This window comes from Pinus tabuliformis, chromosome 8, assembly GCF_031772625.1.
Source record: "Pinus tabuliformis cultivar Carrire ecotype Pingquan chromosome 8, CPIR1, whole genome shotgun sequence".
NCBI lineage: Eukaryota > Viridiplantae > Streptophyta > Pinopsida > Pinales > Pinaceae > Pinus > Pinus tabuliformis.
In genome coordinates this window covers 1,322,524,813-1,322,547,312 of record NC_142294.1, presented here as the reverse complement: position 1 = coordinate 1,322,547,312, position 22,500 = coordinate 1,322,524,813, and positions in this window count along the sequence as shown.

Below are 22,500 nucleotides of genomic sequence, written 5' to 3'. Positions count from 1 at the left end.
ACAAGGTCTATATACTCGTCTTCCTACTCCTAGTCAACCTTGGGAATCCATCTCCATGGATTACATGTCGGGCCTTCCTTCTATTAAGCATGACAACAATTGTGTTTTCGTGGTCATCAATAGATTCTATAAGATGGACATTATGGTGGCCTACAAGAAGAGTATCACACGAGAGGCCACTGCTAAGCTCTTCTTTGAGCGAGTGTGGGTACACTTTGGGATCCCACTATCCATTGTCTCTAATTGGGACAATAGATTCCTAAGCACATTTTGGTCAAGTCTCTGGTCGATGTTGGATACCAAACTCACTAATTCCATGACTTTCCATCCCCAAACTGATGGCCAAACAAAAGTCATCAACAAGATGATCATACAAATCCTGTGCATATACAAATTGAAGCATCCATGCACCTGGGATAAAAGCCTTCCCTATTTCTAGCAGAGCCACAATAGATCTCTCCACAACTCAACAAGCCAACACCTCTTTCAGGTAGGGCTAGGATTTCAACCATTATGTCCCATTGATGTAGCCATACTATTTGTAGCTATTGATGCAGGAGCATCTGGACTTAGCCAACAATGTGAAAGCTTTTTCACATGTTGTGGCTAAACAAGTTGAAATTCATTGACTTGATGGGTCAAAAAGGCAGTTTTATTGAGAGGGTTTGATCCCTCAAGAAATGAGTTGTATTTCATTATTGTAATAAGTTAGAAATTGTCTTATTTTAGCCTCAAAGATGAGTTGTTAGCATAGGTGTGAGATAGAGCTAGGAATTAGAAGATTTGTTGTTAGATTTATTAAAAATAGGGATTGATTTGTTAGACACAGTTAGAGTGATATACGATTTATAAAAGGGAGGAAAATGTAATGAAAAGGGAGAGAGGATTGAGGAGTGGATTTAGTGGAGTGAGAGAAAAATTGTGTGTGGATTTCATAGGAAACAAAGGCCTTTTATTTTGTTGTAATTAGGCCCAAGGCCGAGACTCTGTAAGTAATTTATTATGAATAAATGATGTTGTGTGTAAAACTAGTTATCAAACAATGGAAACCCTTGTTTGCTTGCAAATCCTTTGTATTCAGGACAGAGTGTTATTTCCTTTATTATTTTGTGTTTCATGTCTAAATCGTTGGTTCTATAGAAGTCTGAGGCCTTTTTCTTTAAATATCATTGTTCGATCTGCTTAAATCTTGACTGTTGGATCAATTTTATTGGGTCGGTAGAGTTTATTGTGTAGTTTCAACCCCGCAAGTGTAAAACCCATTTTACACTAAAAATGAGTGCAAAACATAGTCAGATTTGCAATCCAGACTTGAAACAATTATAGGTGAGGATCTATACCATATCAGGTCCATAAGATCGATATCAGATCAATGCTTTGAATTGGATCAGTGCTTTGATGCATAAGAAGCCTGGAAATTGGACATTGCGACTTGCGATCGAGTGATTAAAGCACAGCATTGGATCATGATCAATTGCGACCATTAGATTGCCAAGCAGTTTTTGCTACAGTGGATAGTTATCTGGCACTTCAAAGGTTGTAAGTGGTTTTGAAGGTCGGACCCCCAATTCCATTGGAAGGTTGACACATAGCAAGGCAGAAGGGGAAGAAAACCATTTATCGGGTGGTTAAACCCCAATCTATTATTCCAACCAAAATCTCTGACGACCATCAGATCTCACAGATCTAGATCAATGGTCACTGAGGGTCGATGCATTGACTTTTGATGTATGATAAGTGCGCTGATTAAAAAGGTAAAAATCCCATTGTTTTGGCTTTTTTTTTTAGTGCATTTCATTTTAAAAGAAGAATAGTTAGGTTAATAATAAAAGGTGAACCGTGGGGTGATTATTGGGGTTTCTTGAGTTCTGCTTCCGCTTGCATCATTTGTGGTATCGAAGTAGAAGAAAGTCTTGTTTGTAGTGAAAATGTCACCAAGGAGAGGCATTGGTCGAGGAAGACCAAAAGCAAATGCAATTCTACTGGAAGAGGTATGGCGTTTGCGTACGAGAATGGAGACAATTGAGACTGCCTAGAAAAGAGCACCTGATGAAGGAAATGAAAGTTCTTCAGAAGAATCTCCTGCAAAGGAGGTAGTAGACAAAGACAATGAAACTGCCAAAGTCATTAAGATGTTGGCGAAAGTAGGGGGAAAACCTAAGGCAGAAATCCCTATGTATGAAGGGAGTCTGAACATAGAAGAGCTAATGGGTTGGATCAGATCCTTAGACCAGTACTTTGACTATGAAGAGGTTGAGGAGAAGAATATGGTGAAGTTTTTAGTTACCAGATTGAAGGGTCATGTAGCTATCTAGTGGGACGAGTTACAGACATCAAGAATGAGGAAAGGGAAGTCCAAGATCAAGCTACAGGACAAAATGGTAAGTAAAATGAAAGCCAAGTTTTTGCTTAAAGACTATCATTTGAATATTTTTTAAACAATTGGAAAATCTAAGGAAAAAAGGAATGGTTGTTAAAGAATATACAAAAGAATTTTATGGATTGAATATTAGAGCAGGACATGTAGAGGATGATGTGGAAAAGGTAGCTGGATATATCAATGGCTTAAGGTATGATATACAAGATGAAATTAGCTTGTTAAGTCTGAAGACTATTAAGGATGCCTATCAAACAAGTTTGACGGCAGAAGAAAAGATATTGAGGTAACAAAGTCAAAGGAATAGAGGAAAAAGCTCAGTAAGAGGTAGGGGAACTACCAAACCAAGGGGATAATAGCATCAACATGAAGTAGGAAGCTCAAGTAGCAGATCACCACAGAGGGGAGAATCTAACAAAGGAAGAGGGTGAGGAAGAGATGTTCCGTGTTGTACATGTGGATAATGGGGACATATGTCATGGGGCTATCCTCATAATAAACCAACAAGCGAGAGGAATGTGAATGTGGCTAAGGCAAAGCTAGAACCACCTCGACTTGTGGAAAAGGAAGAACCCCATGAATAAGGTTAATTATTGTTATTGAGAATGACTTTGCTTAGAGCAGAGAAGGAGATTGGAGAACCAGCACAGAGGAATAATTTGTTTAGAACTACTTGTAAATAAAAAGGTAAGTGTTTCAAGGTAATAATTCACAGTGGAAGCACTAACAATCTTGTTTCTACAGAGATGGTGGACAAGCTTAGATTAGAAAAAGACCATGCACCCTACTCATTACAAGGTATCAGGGTTATAGAAGGGACATCAAATTATTGTGACAGAACAATGCAAGGTGGAGATACAAATTGGTACGTATAAAGATGTGATATTGTGTGATGTAATGCCCATGGATGTATGCCATGTATTGCTTGGAAGACCGTGGCAATTCGATCAAAAAACTATTCATTATGGAAGGAGAAACACTTATACTTTGGAGAAGGATGGAACTAAACACACATTTCTGCCATTGAAGGACAATGATGACAAAGGAACACCTGGAAGTAGTATTATGCTGATAAGTGGAAAGGAGTGGTTACAGGAAGTAGTGAAGAATGAGGAGTTGCATTTTGTTATTGTCGGAAGACCAAAGGTAATTTTAACTTCCACAACCTTGGATGATTTTCCCGAAGAAGTTAAAATTCTGTTAGATGATTTTGTTGATATTATTGTGTATGAGTTGCCAAATGCATTGCCACCGATCAGGAGTATTAGTCATCATATTGATCTAATACCAGGAGCAAGTTTGCCAAACAAAGTAGCATACAGATTAACTCCTCAAGAGAATGTAAAAGTTGGAAGGCAAGTGCAGGAGTTGATGGATAAGGGGCTAATAGAGAAAGTCTTAGTCCATGTGCTGTACCAACAGTACTCAGTCCAAAGAAAGGAGGAGAATGGCGCATGTGCACAGATTCCAGAGCCATCAACAAGATCACAATCAGGTACAGATTTCCTTTGCCACACATGGATGATTTAATGGACTATTTGAGTAGATCAAAATACTTTACTAAAATAGATTTTAAGAGTGGATATCATCAAATAAGAATTCGAGAAGGCGATGAGTGGAAGACTGCATTTAAAACAAATAGTGGGTTGTATGAGTGGTTAGTGATGCCTTTTGGACTCACTAATGCACCTAGCACATTCATGAGATTAATGAATGAAGTCTTGAAGGAGTATGAAAACAAGTTTGTTATTTTTTTATATTGATGATATTCTAGTTTTTAATAAAAGTAAAGAAGAACATTTAGAACATCTTAAGTTGGTTCTAAGAACTTTGCAGAAAGAGAAACTACTAATAAATCTGAAGAAATGTAGTTTCATGAAGGAAGAACTGGTTTACTTGGGATTTGTAGTTTCTAAAGAAGGCTTGAAGATGGATCCAGAGAAAGTCCAAGCAATTTGGAAATGGCCTACTTCTAGAAATATATTTGAGGTAAGAAGCTTCCATGGTATTACAAGTTTTTACAGAAATTTTATCAAAATCTTTAATCAGATTTGTGCACCCATTCTTGAAACAATCAAGGAGATTAGTTAGCCATTCAAGTGGACAGAAGCAGCAGACATAAATTTTAAATGGCTGAAGAAGAAAATCACAGAGGAACAAATTTTGGCTTTACCTCATTTTGAGAAAGTCTTTCAAGTAGAAACAGATGCTAGTGTAGTTGTAGTTGGAGTAGTTCTGAGCCAGGAGCAAAGACCAATAGCATACTTCAGTGAGAAATTGAATGATGCAAAGAAGAAATATTCTTCTTATGATAAAGAGTTTTATGCTATTGTGCAGGCCTTAAAAAATGGAGAAATTATTTGTTGCCAAAAGAATTCATATTATATTTAGACAATCATGCCTTACAGTTCATCAATAACTAGCCAAAGCTGAATCAAAAACATGCCAAGTGGGTAGAATTTATGCAAAGATTTACTTTTGTAATAAAGCACAAGAGTGGTAAGTCAAATAAAGTAGCAGATGCATTGAGCAGGGTAAGCTTTATTGTGCAAGAATTCAAAGTGGGTGTTGTAGGATTTGAGGAAATGATTGAAATGTACAAGGATGATGTAGATTTAAAGGATATCTATACAACAGTTCAGAATCCAGTGAGTCATAACAGAAGTCATTGGTTGGACTACCTCATTCAAGGAGGCCTATTGTTTAAAAGCAACAAGTTGTGTATTCCCAAATGTCCCATGAGGGAAAACATAATAAAGGAGAAACATAGTGGAGGATTATCTGGTCACTTTCGACAGGATAAAACCTTTGCTTAGGTGAATGCTTTTTATTATTGGCCAAAAATGCAGACTGGCGTTAAAAAAATTGTTGAGAAATGCAGTATATGTCAGCATGCAAAAGGAAGGAGTCAGAATACAAGATTGTATCAGCCATTGCCAATACCAGACCGACTGTGGGATGTAGTTAGCATGGATTTTGTTCTGGGATTACTAAAAACCCAGAGAGGGATGATTCTATTTATGTTGTGGTAGATAGATTTTCCAAAATGGCACATTTCATTGCATGTAGGAAGACTAGTGATGAAACACACATAGCTAATTTATTCTTTTCAGAAATTGTAAGATTACATGGGTTACCTGTAAGTATTGTGTATAATAGAGATACAAAGTTTGTAGGGCATTTTTGGAGGACTCTTTGGAAGAAACTGGGAGCTAACCTCAGTTTCAGTTCAACATACCATCCTCAAATAGACGGACATACTGAAGTATTAAACAGGAGCTTGGGGAATATATTGAGGAGTTTAGTTTATCAAAATCCTAAGCAGTGGGATTTAGCACTAGCTCAAGTTGAGTTTGCTTATAATGATACTCCACATCAAAGTACTAGAATGATTCCATTTCATATTGTTTTTGGAATGAATCCAAGAGGTGTGTATGAGGTTAGGGATTTAGGTAAATAGGAGACCGTAAGTGCAAAAGCTAAAGAGTTTGCAGAACAGATGCAAAGACTACAGGAAGAAGTCAAAGGCAAATTAAAGGAAAGCAGCAACAAATACAAACACAGGGTAGATATGAAAATAAAAGAGAAGGAATTCCAAGTGGGAGATTTAGTGATGGTGTATTTGAGAAAAGAAATATTTCCTGCCAAGACTTACAATAAACTGAAAATGAAAAAGATACGACCATGTAGAATTGTATGAAAATTTCCAGCCAATGCATATGAAATTGAGTTTCCAGTAGGGATTGGAATATCACCCATTTTTAATGTTGCATATTTGTATCCATACAAAGAGGCAGAGACAAAGCTATAGGAGGAAACTACAGGAGATGATGTTTAAATAGTGAACTGGGAAGAACATATGCCAAAGACAACTAAGAAGGAAGTGGAAGCTGTTTTGGAGAAAAGAGTATCCAAAAGAACTAGAGGACAGACTTATTTCCAATATTTAGTCAAATGGAAAGGACAGGCAGTGGAGGATGCTAGCTGGTTGACAATAGCAAAATTGCAGAAGTATGGAGTAAGTCCTGAAAGTTTGAAGGACAATTCTTTTCTTCCTTGGGAGTCTGATGCAGGAGCATCCGAACTTAGCCAACAATGTGAAAGCTTGTTCACATGTTGTGGCTAAACAAGTTGAAATTCATTGACTTGATGGGTCAAAAGGATGTTTTACTGAGAGAGTTTGATCCCTTAAGAAATGAGTTGTATTTCATTATTGTAATAAGTTAAAAATTGTCTTATTTTAGGCTCAAAGATGAGTTGTTAGCATAGGTGTGAGATAGAGCTAGGAATTAAAAGATTTTCTGTTAGATTTATTAAAAAGAGGGATTGATTTGTTAGACACAGTTAGAGTGATATCTGATTAATAAAATGGAGGAAAATGTAACGAAAAGGGAGAGAGGATTGAGGAGTGGATTAAGTGGAGCGAGAGAAAAAATGTGTGTGGATTTCATAGGAAACAGAGGTCTTTTATTTTGTTGTAATCATGCCCAAGGTAGAGACTCTATAAGTAATTTATTATGAATAAATCATGTTGTGTGTAAAACTAGTTATGAAACTGTGGAAACCCTTGTTTGCTTGAAAATCCTTTGTATTTGGGACAAAGTGTTATTTCCTTTATTATTCTACTTTTCATGTCTAAATCACAGGTTTCATAGAAGTTCGGGGCCTTTTTCTTTAAATATCATTGCTCGATCCACTTAAATCCTGATCGTCGGATCACATTTATTGGGTTGACGGAGTTTATTGTGTAGTTTCAACCCCGCAAGTGTAAAACCCAATTTACACTAAAAACAAGCACAAAACATAGTCAGATTTGTAATCCGGACTTGAAACAATTATAGGTGAGGATCTATACCATATCAGGTCCATAAGACCGATATCGAATCGGCGCTTTGAATCGGATCAACACTTTGAAGCATAAGAATCCTAGCAATTGGACATTGTGACTTGCAATTGAGCAATTAAATTGCAGCCATTGGATATCGATCAATCGTGACCGTTGGATCGCCAAGTGGTTTTCGCTACAACGGATGGTTATCGGGCGCGTTAAAGGTTGTAACTGGTTTTGAAGGCCCGACCCCTAATTCCATTGAAAGGTTGATATCTAGCGAGGCGGAGGGGGAAGAAAACGATTTATCAGGTAGTTAAACCCCGATCTATTATTCCACCCAAAATCTTTGACGACTTTCAAATCGCACAGATCCAGATCAACGGTCACCAAGGGTTGATGCGTTGACTTTCGGTGTATGATAAGTGCGCCGATTAAAAAGGTAAAAATTCCATTGTTTCGGCTTATTTTTTTAGTGGATTTCAGTTTAAAAGAAGAATAGTCAGGTTAATAATAAAAAAGTGAACCACGGGGTGATTATTGGGGTTTCTTGAGTTCTTCTTCCACCTGCATCAACTATTCAGGGAGATTCATCTCATGTCCAATCCGAAGCTGACAGGGCTGACAAATTCATTGAGCACATTTAGAACATCCTCTAGTGGGTCCATGATATATTGAACGAAGCCAATGCTAAGTACAAGTAGTGCCATGATTAGCAATGGGTGTCGTACAAGTTCCAGGTGGGCAACAAAGTTTGGCTAGATTTGTAGAAGGAGCGGCTCACTGGACCCGATCACAAAATTTTCTTGCTACGAATTGGGTCGTACACCATCACCAAGGCTGTATGGGTAAATTCCTTGTAGCTCAGAATTCCACCGTTCCTTAGTCTTCACCGAATGTTTAATGTAGAATGCCTTCGGCCATACTTTCCACCATTGCTAGACACATTTGAAATTGCAGAACAACTCACACCAACAAAGCTAAACCCAGACTGAATGGAATAGAACATAACTGATTAGATCATGGACACATAGATCAAGAGCACTCACTAATAGAAGATCCAACTGTATCGGTTTGTAAAAGTTGGTCAACTCCTACACCAAGGCAAGTGGCTCACCAGGGACCAAGTTCAAAATAAGTTTCCCCATCTCTTGGAGGCACTCAATGTAATGGGGCCATTACTTCCTAAGGGGTGAGGACTGATCTAGGTGGATATTACTGGCCACCTTCCTATTCCACTTACACCCCCAACACTGTCTCCTTTAGTTTTTCAGTTTCCTTAATGTAACATCCTTGGTGAAAATTTCATGTAATAAAAGTTAATAAAGAAAAAATAAGACCACGGTTAAGGGACACTTATTCCAAGCTAAATGTTGGGAAAAGGTATCCTAGTAGGCATCATTGGATGTGTGTTTTGGCTAAGGAAAATTGGAAAAGGATAAGGTAAAGGCATTAAAAGATAAAAAGCTATTTTTGTCACATTTATTTATGAAAATAAAAGGAAAATAAGAGAAAAGGAAGGTCAAAGGTCACAAGTTGCAAGTAAGGAGGAAATTGAAGGAAAATATTGAAAAATGAAGAAAAAAGAGGCCTCATTCATAAAAAATATTTTGAGGATTAGTTGGTAACCTTTTTTTAGTTCAAGTTTAGAGCTCTCTCGTTATTTTCCCTCTCTCTCTCACTCTTGGTCACTTAGATTTTTCTTGGAGTACTCTAGTTTTGGAGAGAACCAGTTTTGGTGTGATCACGGTTTGATGAGGGTGGAGGTGGTTTAACCTTTGGATTCCCTTGGTTGTTCTATGAGATCCCACATTTATGCTTGGAATATGGCACGGGGGTGACTGGTTGAAAGAGATATTTGGTTCTTCCATGTCTATAATTGGGTGCTATGTGGAAGCCTCGAACTTGGTTGGGTTTGCCTATGATTAAAAAAATCTAAGTTCTCTTAATTTTTCACTAGTTTACATGTAGATTTGATGGTTGTCATATCTCTGATATTTGTATGGTTTTATGCTAGTTATAAGCATGGTTATATGATTGGTTCATGGCATGGTTATTTCATGTATTTACTTGTAATTGTTGAATGGATGGATGTAAGACCTAATTGATGATATATTAGTTCAATGGAGAAGGAGGTGATCCTTCTAGTTATGTTTCATAAATTCTTTTAGTCATTTATGCTCTGTCTTGTATCCTGGACCTATAGGTTGCATTCATGCCAAGTTTTTAACAAAATTTCAGTCCCGATTGGGGATGCTCAGGCCTAGTCCCGAGGTTGATTTTGAGTTAGCAGCATTGTTATCATGTCTTTGACGGATTATGAAGGTTGTAGCAAGTTCTAGGCAGAGGCCTAGATTCTAGGCTAGCAAAGTGGCTGAAATCTCGGGCTCGTTGGCATAGGTCTGCTGAGAAAAGTCCATAGGCATTGACACATAGGCATATGAGAGTGACTTTAGGTTGCTGGCTATTGTCTTCCCTATAACACAAGAGAAACTTTGAGTGAAAAGGCTTAAAACATCAGTGGGACCCAAGGCAGCATGTTTGAGTGGCTGACATGCCTTCTATGAGTGTTGTTGCTGATGTGGATGGGTTTGTTTGATGTGTTCCATTAATTCCATTTCCTTGAGGTTACCAAGGAGCTTGAATCCCTTATAGTGACCTATCCCATCACATGTTTTCCCTGGCTAGTTGGTTTCTTGCATGGACCTAGGAGGACGGGTGTTATAGAATGGCATCAGAGCATGGTTGCGCTCTCTTTTGGTCAGATACCACAACTTGGTATTAGAGCATGGTTGTGCTCTCCTTGGGTAAAGGTTCTTGGTCATGCATGCATGTTAGTTGAATGTCTGTCTCTTACACTTGCATTCCATGTGATTTTTTCATTGTATCATGTTGATCATGATTGTAGTAAGGTTGTCATGAGGAACTTGATGTGATTTTGTTAGATGCATTGTTGGAAGTATATGACTAGTTTCATAGGTTATATGTCACTTACATGTTGATTATATGTCACTTGACTACATCCTTTTATGTCAGGTGCATTCTTTAATGTTTTGATTACATGTATCGGTCTTGTAGGTTGATTAAAAGAATTGATTTCTCAAGTTTATTACAAGAATTGACTCCTATGCTCGACTACATGTGTAGTTGTTTAGGATTTCTTATGCATGTTAATAGTTGCATGTGGAAATGTGTGTAATGGAGTAATGGTTGTTGTCATGCATGAGTTAATAACATGCATTTTTGATATAGCCTTGCATTGATGACTAGACCCTAGCTAGAATGATGTTTATGCATTGATGCGCTTACTTTTTACATGTATATATGCTATTATGTTTATGTTATACATGTATCACGTTGATTTGATGATGTTGTGTTGGCTTGTTGGTGCCTAACCCAGGTTCAGAGTTAATTAGCCAAACAAATCCCTAGACTATTGGCCCTTTCAGCAACAATTCACAGAACACAGACTGAGGTGTCACCCGAAGAAGTATGGGAGGGTGTTGTAACTAGTTTTCTGCACCCTTGAGATGTCTGAGGGGTTGATTGGATCCAACTATTAGGTCCTTCACACAAGTTACTTCACGCACATCTCTGGCATTCGCGACCTGATCTATCTACCTTCGCGCAGCCCTACCTAGGGTGGTGGGGCTTCTGCGCTACTAGAACAATGCTTTGCACTAATTCCCTAAGTCACACTTGAGATCTTACTTAGTTTCTTACACAAATTAGTTTCCTTCGCATAAACAGGTGCCTTATATCATATTTATTAATTCAACACATTCATATAAGTTCACGCATGTAAGTAAATAGTAAACTTGCAATTCATGCCCAATAACATATAACATAGGAAAAGACACACAGAAATATGATATAACTTCTCTTTTATTAATTCTTCCCATAGCTACAGACTCGACCCACCCTACGCACTTAGCAGTAGGGGTTTGCACACTCATCTATGGACTACTAGGCCTCTGCGCACTCAGCTCCAGAGCCTTCTCCTACTCTACGACCCAAAACCGATACACTTGACTCAATATCAATCTCTTTTAATCATCCTCTCTATCCTCTTTTTTCTTTACATAGAGCCTCACTATATTTATACAATCCCATGGTCCATGGACCATGGGTAGATCTTACAAGCCAACTTTACAATACAAAAACAAGGGCAGACAACCCTGTGACTCAATTATAACTTCGCGCTCCATGCCCACAAATCACGGAGTCTTTACAATGTAATTTGTCAAAACTTGGGCTTTAAGCCCCAAAATATGCCTTTAGGGGGGATTCCATGCCCAACAGGCCCCCAACACAAACATCGTAACTCGCCCTCAAGTCTCTCTATCGATGTAGAGATCTTCTTGCGGAGTCCCTGCAACTCTACTTGAACTACTTCAAGGTCGGCAATGCACTAAGCAACTGCTTGCTGGATCTCCTGTACACGTAGTTCCGAGACTGCGGAGTCAGAACTGCTTTCCTGCATCTGTGTCTATAGCCCCTGCATTTTTTTAGAGTCTTGTGCCTTCTTCCGGCTACTTGGAGCGTGAAGATTGTGCCTCTGTCGGTTAGTCAAATAGCCGGGCAACCCGTGTATGGCTTTAATAGACTGCCATTCACTTTTCCTGGGAAAGACTCTCCATTTAGCTTTACCAACTATACCGCACCTCCATCTATGGCCTCCTTGAAAACATACGGTCCCAGCCAATGCATTTTGAACTTCCCTGAGAATTTTTCAAACTTATTGTCATACAGTAACACTAAATCCTTTATCTTGAAGGTGTGCAACTTAATATGGCGATCGTGCCAGGCCCTTTCGCACTGCTTTTGTAACTGCTGATGGAAGCCAGCCAGGAATCGTTTCTATTCCAGTTCTTCCATCTACATCAGCCTTTATTCCAGGGCTTTGCGGTCCATCACACCTATGAGTGCTGCTATGCGCAGACTAGGCACAATATATTCCATTGGCATGACAGCTTCCATACCATAGACCAATCAGAAAGGTGTCTATCCCGTCATTTTCTTGCATGTTGTCCTATAAGCCCATAACACTGTAGGAACACATAGATCCCAATTTCTCCACTACGTGTTACAGACTTTAATCAGCGTAGTCTCCAATATTTTGTTGAATGCTTCTACTGTCCCATTGGCTTGTGGGTGATACAGTGTGCTTTTCTGATGATACACCTGAAATTATTTTATTAGCACGCTAATTGTGTCATTCAGGAAGTGTGTACCATGATTTCTCATCAAGATCTTCAGACATCGAAATCGAGTCCATATGCGTTAGAACAGAAACTTCGCAGCCGTGGCGACCGTGCAATCTTTGACCAACTGTGCTTCTGCCCAACGAGTCAGGTACTCTGTCACGGTAATAATGTACCTCGTGCTCGAATTTCCTTGAGGTTTGATAGGTCCCACAAAATCGATTTCCAATTTTTCAAAAGGCTGCAGTGTCATTTGCGGACATATATCATAGGCCTTATAATGTGATTTTGAATCCTGATGAAGGGTTGGCCACCACAACCCTATGTGGAGAATCTTTTGCACAGTCACTCGCCCTGCATAATGTCCTCCTGCAGTGCCCCCATGCGCCTCAGTAAGGATCTGACTTCATTAGAATTCAGGTACATACCTTCTCAGTATCTCATCATTTCCCATCTTATATAGGTGCCCCACGTTGATGGAAAAATCAGCTACGTGCACCACTAGTTCCTTCTTTTGTTGGACGGAGTATTCTTTTGACATAGTTCCCATTGTCAAAAAGTGGATTATATCCTCAAAGTGTCCATCCACTACGCACATAGAAAAGAGTTATGCATTAGGTAATCCTTCTTCCAAACTAGTAGGTTCCTCCCCCATCTCAATGCGCGACAAGTGATCTAGTCCCGCGTTCAAACGTCTAGGCTTCACAACGACCTCAAAATAATATTCTTGGAACAATAAGAGCCACCTGCATATGTGCCCCCCAAACACAGGCTTATTGATCAAGTATTTCAGTGTAGAGTGATATGTATACATCTTGAAATGTCCTCCTAGAAAAATAGTGCCGATATTTTTGGAGCGCGTACACCATAGCCAATCCCTCACGTTCAGTTGTGGAATATTTCTTTTCTGCTTTAGACAATCGATGTCTCACAAATGTGATAGGGTGATCCAAGCCCTCTCCACCCTCTTGTGTTAGTACCACTCCTAGCACTATACACGACGCATCAACATGGACATGAAACTCCACATCCCATTTTGGGAAGACTAGAATTGGTGTAGAGGCCAATTTCTCTTTTAGTACATCTAGGCTCTTCATGCAATCGTCACTCCAACAGAATGTGACATCCTTTTTCAACAGTTTCTCCATTGGCATGGTGATTTGGGCATAGCTTTTGATGAACTTTCTGTATTACCCCGTATGTCCCAGGGTAGTGCGCAATTTTTTGACACTTCACGGTGCTTCCAAATTCAAAACCGCTGCAATCTTCATGGGGTTTACCATTAGTCCCTGTTTGCAAACCACATGTCCCAATAGGTTCCCAAAGGGAACAAGGAATGCACACGTCTTGAGGTTCAATGTGATTTGGTGTCATTAGCATGTATCTAACATTAAGATAAGCTTGCTACGTGGTGTTTAGCCAATCCAAATATAGTCTAATCATCTAGATAAACCTCCAGGAACTTGTGGATATATTCTTCGAATGCTACAACAACTATGCATGAAAACATGGCCGACGCATTTTTTAACCCAAACATCATAACAGTGTATTGAAAGCAACCCCATTCAGTCGCGAAGGTCATTTTACTCCTATCTTCCGGTGCGAACTTGATCTGGTGGTACCCTGAGAATCTGTCAGTAAAAGAATATGATTCATGCCCCTCGACATTTTCCAGTACTTCATCTATGAACAGAGTTGGGAATGGGTCATTTACACATGCATCATTCAGTTTTCTAAGGTTCACATATGTTCTTATCTCACCCTTCTTCTTCTTTTCCTGTACTACCATAGGGTTTACCCAGTCAAATTCTTCCACCAGCTCAATAATTCTGGCTGCGACAATTTTGTCGAGTTCTACGTAGACCTTTTCCTTGTACTTTGGGTTCAAGCAGTAAGGCCTCTACTTAACTATCTTTGCATCGAGTTTTAAGGTGATCTTCATCATCCCTAAATCGGTAATGTTTCCTTTTAAATCTGTGATCTTTGTTGGGAATAAGTCCTGGTACTCGCAGAGTAACTCGATGACCTTATCCACCATTGTGTCATCCCAATAGTCGTCGAGCATGGCATACTTAGGTTTAGCTTCTATACCAATGTTCACCTACTTTGTTTTTACGGCACGGTTATGTCGGGGTCTTCAATCAGTGGTCCCTGAACCTCGCAATGGCCCTTAGTTTCTGGGACATTAACTTTTCTCGGATCCTCATCTTCTTCTTCTGGATTCACATTATATCATTTCAGCACGCAACTTAGCTGACTAGCCCATTTAGGTTGGATCAATTCCATTGAATCCTGAGGTAATTTAAAGATAGTTTCCTTTACTGCTTGCAATGCGTCATCAATAGTGCCCCAACAATGATCCTCAAACGTGAAGGTTAACAGGAATCCTTCGCACAAGATATCCCATTCACTCGTCGCACGGCAGAGCTCCATCTCTATATACCAGTTCATCGATATAATGTTTAGGGTATGACGGAACAGGTGCACCCACTCAGCTTGTGGCTCTTCCTTGTAGACCTTTGCCCATTTGGCTAGGTGCACACGTGGATCATCCCATCCATCATACCTATCTTTTAATCACATATGCAGCTACCCAAACCATGCATGCATCATTCTCCTGCATGCGCGTCAGTCTCCAAAGCTTCCTTGGTGTGTACCCCACCACCTAGCGGGCGTAGCGTGCAGTACCCATTTCAGAGCCTCGAAGAACTACTGTTTTGGCACCTCACTTTGAAATTTGTTTAGGAAATAATGTACCTCGCTTAACCCATCAGATGTAGGCAGATCCCTTACTTCCTTTGATATGCAACACAATGATCTCGTCATCATGTTACAGTTCAGTGTGGTTACCTTGTGAAACCGGTTCTTTCATCATTCTATTTCTTCTTCAGAATCTGACGTACAGGAGCTTTCATGATCCCATGAGATTCATACATCCATAGTTGGATTCACCCACTCTTGTTCTCACGCGGTTATCTTGTAGATGCAATCTAGATTGTCATCATTGTCATAGTCACACACTGGCTCCATGTAATGCGATCCTTCCACAGGGTCCAATGGTACAACTATGCCCAGAGACTTGTTCTCAAAAATCATCTTGCACTTCTTTATATTTATTACCCCATTCATGTCAATGGCCCAATCTATCCCTAATAGTGTGGGGTAGGGATTGTTGTCATCAACAATCTCTATCACTTTGAAATATGCTAGCACGCTTGCTCCTTCGATATCTACAATGACTCCCTACAATCTTCCCATAGGTAGGATCTTCTGTTGGTTCACCATTCATAGCTGGATAGGATACCATTGTAGCATAGACCTCCTATGCACTCCCATGTATGCTTTGGCAGAACGTTCGCGTCTGATCCCAAGTCCAGAATCTCTTGATCCATCTCATATTCTCCAATTTGCGCAATCAATCTCATTTCTCTTCTTGTCCTAGTCACATACTTTCCAACCTTCCTGACTACGCGCAGCTCACCTAGCATGGTGCCTACATCTATTCATGAGTTCCTACAGCCCTTTTACAGCCTTTCTGTCATGCAACAACTTCATGCATGTCTCCAAGAATGTGGTGAGAATTAAGGGGTCCCTACCTGGCTCTGCTCTGTCCTTGCTTCCCGAAGTGGAGGCATCAGCGAGGCTTACCCTAGCTTCCATGAAGGTTTCATTAGCATGCACCAAATCAAGCTCTGGTTCTTTCGTTGGAGCCTTGTGAACGCAAGTACTCTCTTCAGGCAACTTTCCTTTGTCATCCCCTATCGTAATTCCACTCTAGAGCATGATGTTCACATTAGGGTCCTCTTCGCGTGGTTCAGACCTCATCATTTGTAGGTTCTGAGTCAGGGTCGGTTGGAGCATTCCTTTATCACGCAACCTCGCTATTAGTGTGGGACAATCCTTAGTCTCATGATCAAACAATGTAAAATACAAGCACGATGGATGTGTCAGATTCATACGGTTTCAGGCATAATGTCATGGCCCCTGGCAATTGTAACATATGTGCTATCCACGTCCTCTCCCAAATCCTCCTCCCCCTCGGCCTTGTTCGCGCCACTGAATCTGGTGCATGCCATTCTAGCGTTCGGGTTAAGGGGTTGCGTTTTGGCCTGAACTCTGTAAGTAGGAGTCCTATCCATCATTAGCTCATAACCTCTACAGGTACACTCATCATGTCCCACTGACCTACAGAAATTACAAAACAGCTGCTAGGAATTCCACGTATACTTCTACAATAAGTGGGTGTTGTCTATGGCATGCTTTCCCCCTATTTGACAAATCATGCACCATAATGTAGGCACTGCGCTAGGGCATACTTGTGCCTCTGGTCTCAACAACATTGGTCCTCCTCTTGCGAGGTAATTCACGAACACTGGGCAATGGTCCTTGTCATGTCCTTGACCCTTGCATTTTACACACCATACTTCTTCACACACCTCCAGGTGAACTGTTATATCTTGTTTTAGGTTCTACATCACAAGGCATAAGTTATTTAGCTATGCGTGAAACTATTAAACTCCTAGGTTATGATCCTGTATTGAGGTTTCATGTAGCCTCATCGCGGTCTCTAAGGTTTCAGCTTGAGTTGTTATTCTTTACTGTGACAGTGAACTCCTCAGATGCGGTGTTAGTGATGATACAAACCATGCGCAGTGTTGTCCATCTGTCAGAGTAATATTGGATTCACAGATCATACATTTGAGCCTTTGATCCAACTCCCAAGGAGTCTCACCTAGTAGCATCGTGATTTCTTTGAACCCAATTATGGACTGCACTTCTGATTTTGGATTGCTATATTCCTTAGTTAGCATGGCTTGAACCTCCCCGATTCCTGCATTTGGATGGTCACTTGACTGCTTAATTTACCAGGTCAATGTGTGATCCTGCAAGGTGCTAACCAATGTATCTTTCTTGATCGCATCATCTGTCACTCCGTGTGCTTCCCATACAGCTTTTACCACGAACCAAAACTGGTCCAGATCTTCATTTCTGACTCCTTTGAACACTGGCAACTTTATCAAGCTTGTCATATTACAATGTAGTGGCGGTGGAGGTGGGGTGGGCAAGGTGTTGGCTACATGGGGCCTGACCCAGGTTCAGCAGTGAATTTAGCCAAGAAAATCCCGATACTACTGGCCCTTTCAGCAACAGTTCGCGAAGCGCGGACTGAGGTCTCACTCAAAGTAGTATGGGAGGGTGCTGGAACTAGGTTTCCACACCCTAGGGATGTCTTGATGAAGGTTTTGGAGGTTCACAATCCTAACCTGCATGTTGTGTTGCCCCACACAGCTTTCTATCCTTTGCAACTTGTGCGCACCTTTGTCTTATTCTGATCCTGATTCTTACTGTGCTATGATATTAGTGCTTTAAATTAGTTTGTGTGAGCCCAATATTCTTATTACTTGTTCACTTTCAGGTACGTGCGTGTAACCAAAATCAATATAAATGCATAAAGATAATCAGAACATAGAAACACAGATCTACAAATAGATGCACAATATTCTGAATCGACCTTACCTTTATTAATACTTCTCTTCAAGTTCAGTTCAATACAGAATCGACTCCACCTGTTGCACTTAGACGCAGGGGTTCACGCACTCAATTGCAGACTCTACTAGGCCTCTGCGCACTTAGCTACAGAGCCTCTACCTACTACTATGACCCAATACCTTTAGATACACTTCTATCCTCTAACCATGCCTTTGCATCTATTTGTTACTTAATTTTTAAAAACTAAGACCATCTTTACACTTAGAGGCTTGCTCTGATTATACAATCCCATGGTCTGCGGACCATGGGTAGGCTAACACAACATTACATTAAATTACATTATCTTGGGGAGGACAACCCTAGACTGTTGTGCTCCGCGCCCACATTTCCCAGGGTCTTTACATTACATTGACCAAAACTCAGGCTTTAAGCCCGAAAAGCATGCTATGGGGGGATCCACTACCCAATAGGCTCCAAACATAATCATCGTGACTCATCCCGAGTCACTCTGTTGGTATGGAAATCTCTGCACGAAGTCCATCCAAGAGGTCCCGCGTAGCTTGGGTGTCCACAGTACACTGCTCGATGGAGTGTTGTATCTGCTGCATATGTATCTCTGAACCTTCGTGAGCAGGGTCATGTTCCTGTCCAACTAGATAAACTTCCCACATCCACGCCAGCTTCCCTTCAATAGTAGCTGTAATTACAAAAGCTTCATCAATCCATGGTTGGATGCATTTTTTAAGTAGGGCTTCTTTTTGGTGCACGGTGTGTAATTAGGCCTTCAGTTCCCTTGCCTATTGTAGTTGGGTGAGTTGTTAAGTAAGGACAACCATCTCCATGGTGCCACGGACACTATCGTACTCCTACTGCAACTTGCGCACCTCGATCTCTAGGCGCTGCAGATTCGGGTCTTCCTGCAGGTGCGTAATCATGGTGAGTGATTACTCCAAAAAGTAGGTGCAATCCTATATTGCCTGGCCAATTTGCTCCAACCCCATCTGGATAGCACGGGTGTGCTGCTCTCTAACTTCTGGGGGCATGGAAGGCTGCACCTTCAATCAAATCTTGGCGATTTGCAGGTTCAGCTCGAGCTGAACTTTTTTTGTTTCCTCCCAGGCTTTGCAAACTCTGGCTGCCAATATATATACTTGCTCTGCTGCTGGGAGCTCTACCAGCACGGCCAACTCTGGAACACTCTTGCATGCATCCTCTATAGCCTGTTCCAGTCCGCGACCTTGCACAATAGACTCATCCCATTGGATGCTGAGCTGGTTCATGTTGATTTTCTGTTCATGCAGGACATGGATCGCTCAGCCTTCCTGGGCACAGAGCTCCATGATGACCCCATCCTGCAGCTGGTACAAAATTTCATACGGAAAGGTAGCCAAGTTCAATCCAACGCCTTTCATGCTGCTCATCGTAGCCTTGTCACCCTCGCTTTCTACTGCTACTGTGCCTTCGGGCAATACGAAGGTGTTACCCATATGGACGCGTAGTGTCTGTTCGGCCTCGGTTGTTCCTGTTGTGACATACTGGGCCATTGTGCCTGTTTGGGGGTTCTATACATGTAAACCTTGTAGTTGCACGTTGAGTGCCCCCAACATAGTGTTCTACTCCATCTGCAATCCCTGGAGCGCGTCCTTTGCAACCTCACAAATAATTTTGTAGATATCTAATAGATCACCTTTTGTGAGCGTGATTGGGTCGATGGACATCTTTGTGGCTTTTACCTTATTTCGGGGAGCTATTTTCTCAAGGCCAAGTGACCACTTGGGTTGGGTCAATGCAGAACTGGGGTCCGTACATTCCTTTGTATTGTCCCCTTCCTCGATCTGTTGCCCCGTGGACATCTCCTGACCCTCCTCGGGCTCTCTCATTGGTGTGGTTGTGGTCTCTGCCATCTACGCTACCATTGCTGCATCAACTGCCTTTTGCTCTGTGGCTACTTCTTGTTCCTGGCGCCTCCTCTCAGCCAGCTACGTGATGCACAGCTTGATGTCCTTCTTTCTTTGTTGAGCTGCGACCTTCTCCATTGTTGCTAAGTCCAGGGCGCACCACCCCAGAGACCATGACTCCATTACTGTGAAGATTGCATCGTCCATTGCGATGAAAGAAATCTTCACCCATTTTTGTGCTGGATCCTTGCACACCTAAATATACAAGTTATGCATATCCACCTTGAATTCTGCCATGCTTTGCAAGCTGTTATGAACCGTAGAGGACAATCTCGGCCTGCGGTTGATCCATGCTCGGATGCTCGCCTCCACGAACACCTAGAACACCTCTATCTCGTGAATCTTCTTCACTTCTTTTGTAGCCTAAAGTGAGGTGTACCTCGTGGCTTCGGGCAAGTCACCCTCAATAGTGGGAAACTGGCTATCCTCTGGCAACTCCCATGCAACCAACAGGATGGATAAGAGGAACCACGCGTAGTGGAATGTCTTACCCTAATCCTGGGCCTCCCTACAGTTCATCAAAAACTCGTCATAGAGGAACTATGCCCAGTTGAACTGGACCTCCTCTATGCTTTGCTCTACCAACGCAATCACAGACGCTGGTACTTTGTCAGCGTGGCATTTCCTCATTAGCTTTTTGGCCACCAGTTGGGTGGCTACGCGGACCCCTTGGTCTTTAATGCTTGCTATTGCATGCCCCTTCTTTTTCTTTTCTAGTTTATACTTGGCCTTCATAGCTTCTGCAAGGGCCAAGTCATTGCATGTTCCTTCTATGGCCGCGGGGTCATTTCCTTTGACTGGAAGTCGGGAAATTCGGTGAATTAGATCAGCCATGATGGGAATCGACTCCTCGAGCCAGAGACACTCATCACGCACCAGGCAGAGTAGTTTCTTGATGACAAAAATGATGATGGGCGTGCGGTGGTAGTGGGGTATCCATCGCAGATGGAGTAACCCAGCGCTCTCCACATCGCACAACCATTTCTGCTTCATTAACCTCTCCGCGGCCAACTGTGGGAACTTTTCGCTGTTCCCAAGGTCCCAATTTTCAAACTTCATGGTAGGTACTTGTCCCAATGGCAGACCTTCAAAGCTTATATCATCGGGGAGAAGCGGGATTTGGAGCGCACTCTGCATGGCCTCTAGGTCCTTCGGTATCTTGGCTTTCCCCTTCCACGGGGGGATGTACAGAGGTAACTTTGTCGCGGAAGAAATTTGGGAGACCTCCTCTGGCTCATCATCTGGCACCTCAATTTGGGTGATCAGAGCGTGCAAGTCTTCCTCCTCCTCCTCTCTTTCAATGGTGACAACCTTTCCCTTCTTTGCCATTGACAATTGGCCAAAATGTGGGTTTCTTGGGGATACATAGACTGGCCACATCGTTTGCTTATCTTTCTGTGGCCGCGGCATGCATGGTGATTTTGGAACTTTTGGCACATCTTTCACCTCTCTAGGCTCCTCATGGGCCATAAGGGGCTCTGTGGTAACTTTAGCGAAACACACTCTTGTTCTCGCATCTGTTATCGTGTCTACACTTGAGGGTGGTAAGAGTATGTGGCACTCAGTGCTCTATACTTGCTCAATTCTCAAACAACCAAGTGTTGCCTTCTGGCAAGCCCTGGTGGTTTTGTAGCATATTCTGAATTTGAATTCGACCCTTCCCCCCACTTCTGAGTCATTAATGCCTTCTTGGTGGCAGATCGTCCCAAATCTAGCTCTTAATTCGTGTCTTAATTGGCCACCACCCACTTCCTCAATTTCCCTGGCGTCAGTCAGCGCTTCATGTTGTTCCTTATATGGTGTGCTCCCCTAGTTACTTTGTCTAGTAAGGTGCGGCCACAACAATGCTAGCAGAGCCACAAATTCTTCTAATCTAGTAGTATGGCTGCCTACATCTTGTTCTGTCGTGCTTAGTTTCTCGGAGCAGCATGCCTGTGTGATGTCGATATCCAATTTGTTGATTTCTTCATCCAATAACCCACTTTTCTTCCTTAGCTGTACTCGATCTTCTTCGAGTTCGCGAAGTTTCAAGTTCCCTCACCGAATGGCTTCCTGTAACTACATATGTTTGATTTCGCGTGGCTTCATAATTCCTTTGTCCTGGTCCATGCATATTGTTTGAACTATGTGAGGATTCCTTCCTCCTAAAACTATGGCCTTGAATCTTCTCATCATCTTCGGGATTGTCTCCACAGTTGGATTCTTGTACATGGCCCTAGAGGCCCATCGGACCGCTGGTACGCATAGGTCCCAATCAGTTCGTCTAGCCTAGTGAACCTTGTTCAGGATCCCACATACCTTCTTGAATGCTTCTACATGGAACATTTGTGGTTTACGTCGCTTTTCCTGCTACTGCACCTGGTTCCGATTGTCGATCCTTAGTCTGGGGTGTGCTTGTGCGGACTGCACAACACACGTCTACACCCATCGACACATGTGGGCATGCGAGCTACTTCATCCTGGCTACCCGGCTCTTGTTCAAAGCTGGGGTCTTCTAAACTGTAGGTACATCATCCTTCTACATCTGCGCCAGTCCTCAATCTTGCCTTGATGTGTACTCCACCATCGTGCGGGTGTTGCGCGCAGTGCCCATTTTAATGCATTGAACCGCTATTGTTTAGGTACTGTGCTTTCAAATTTTTT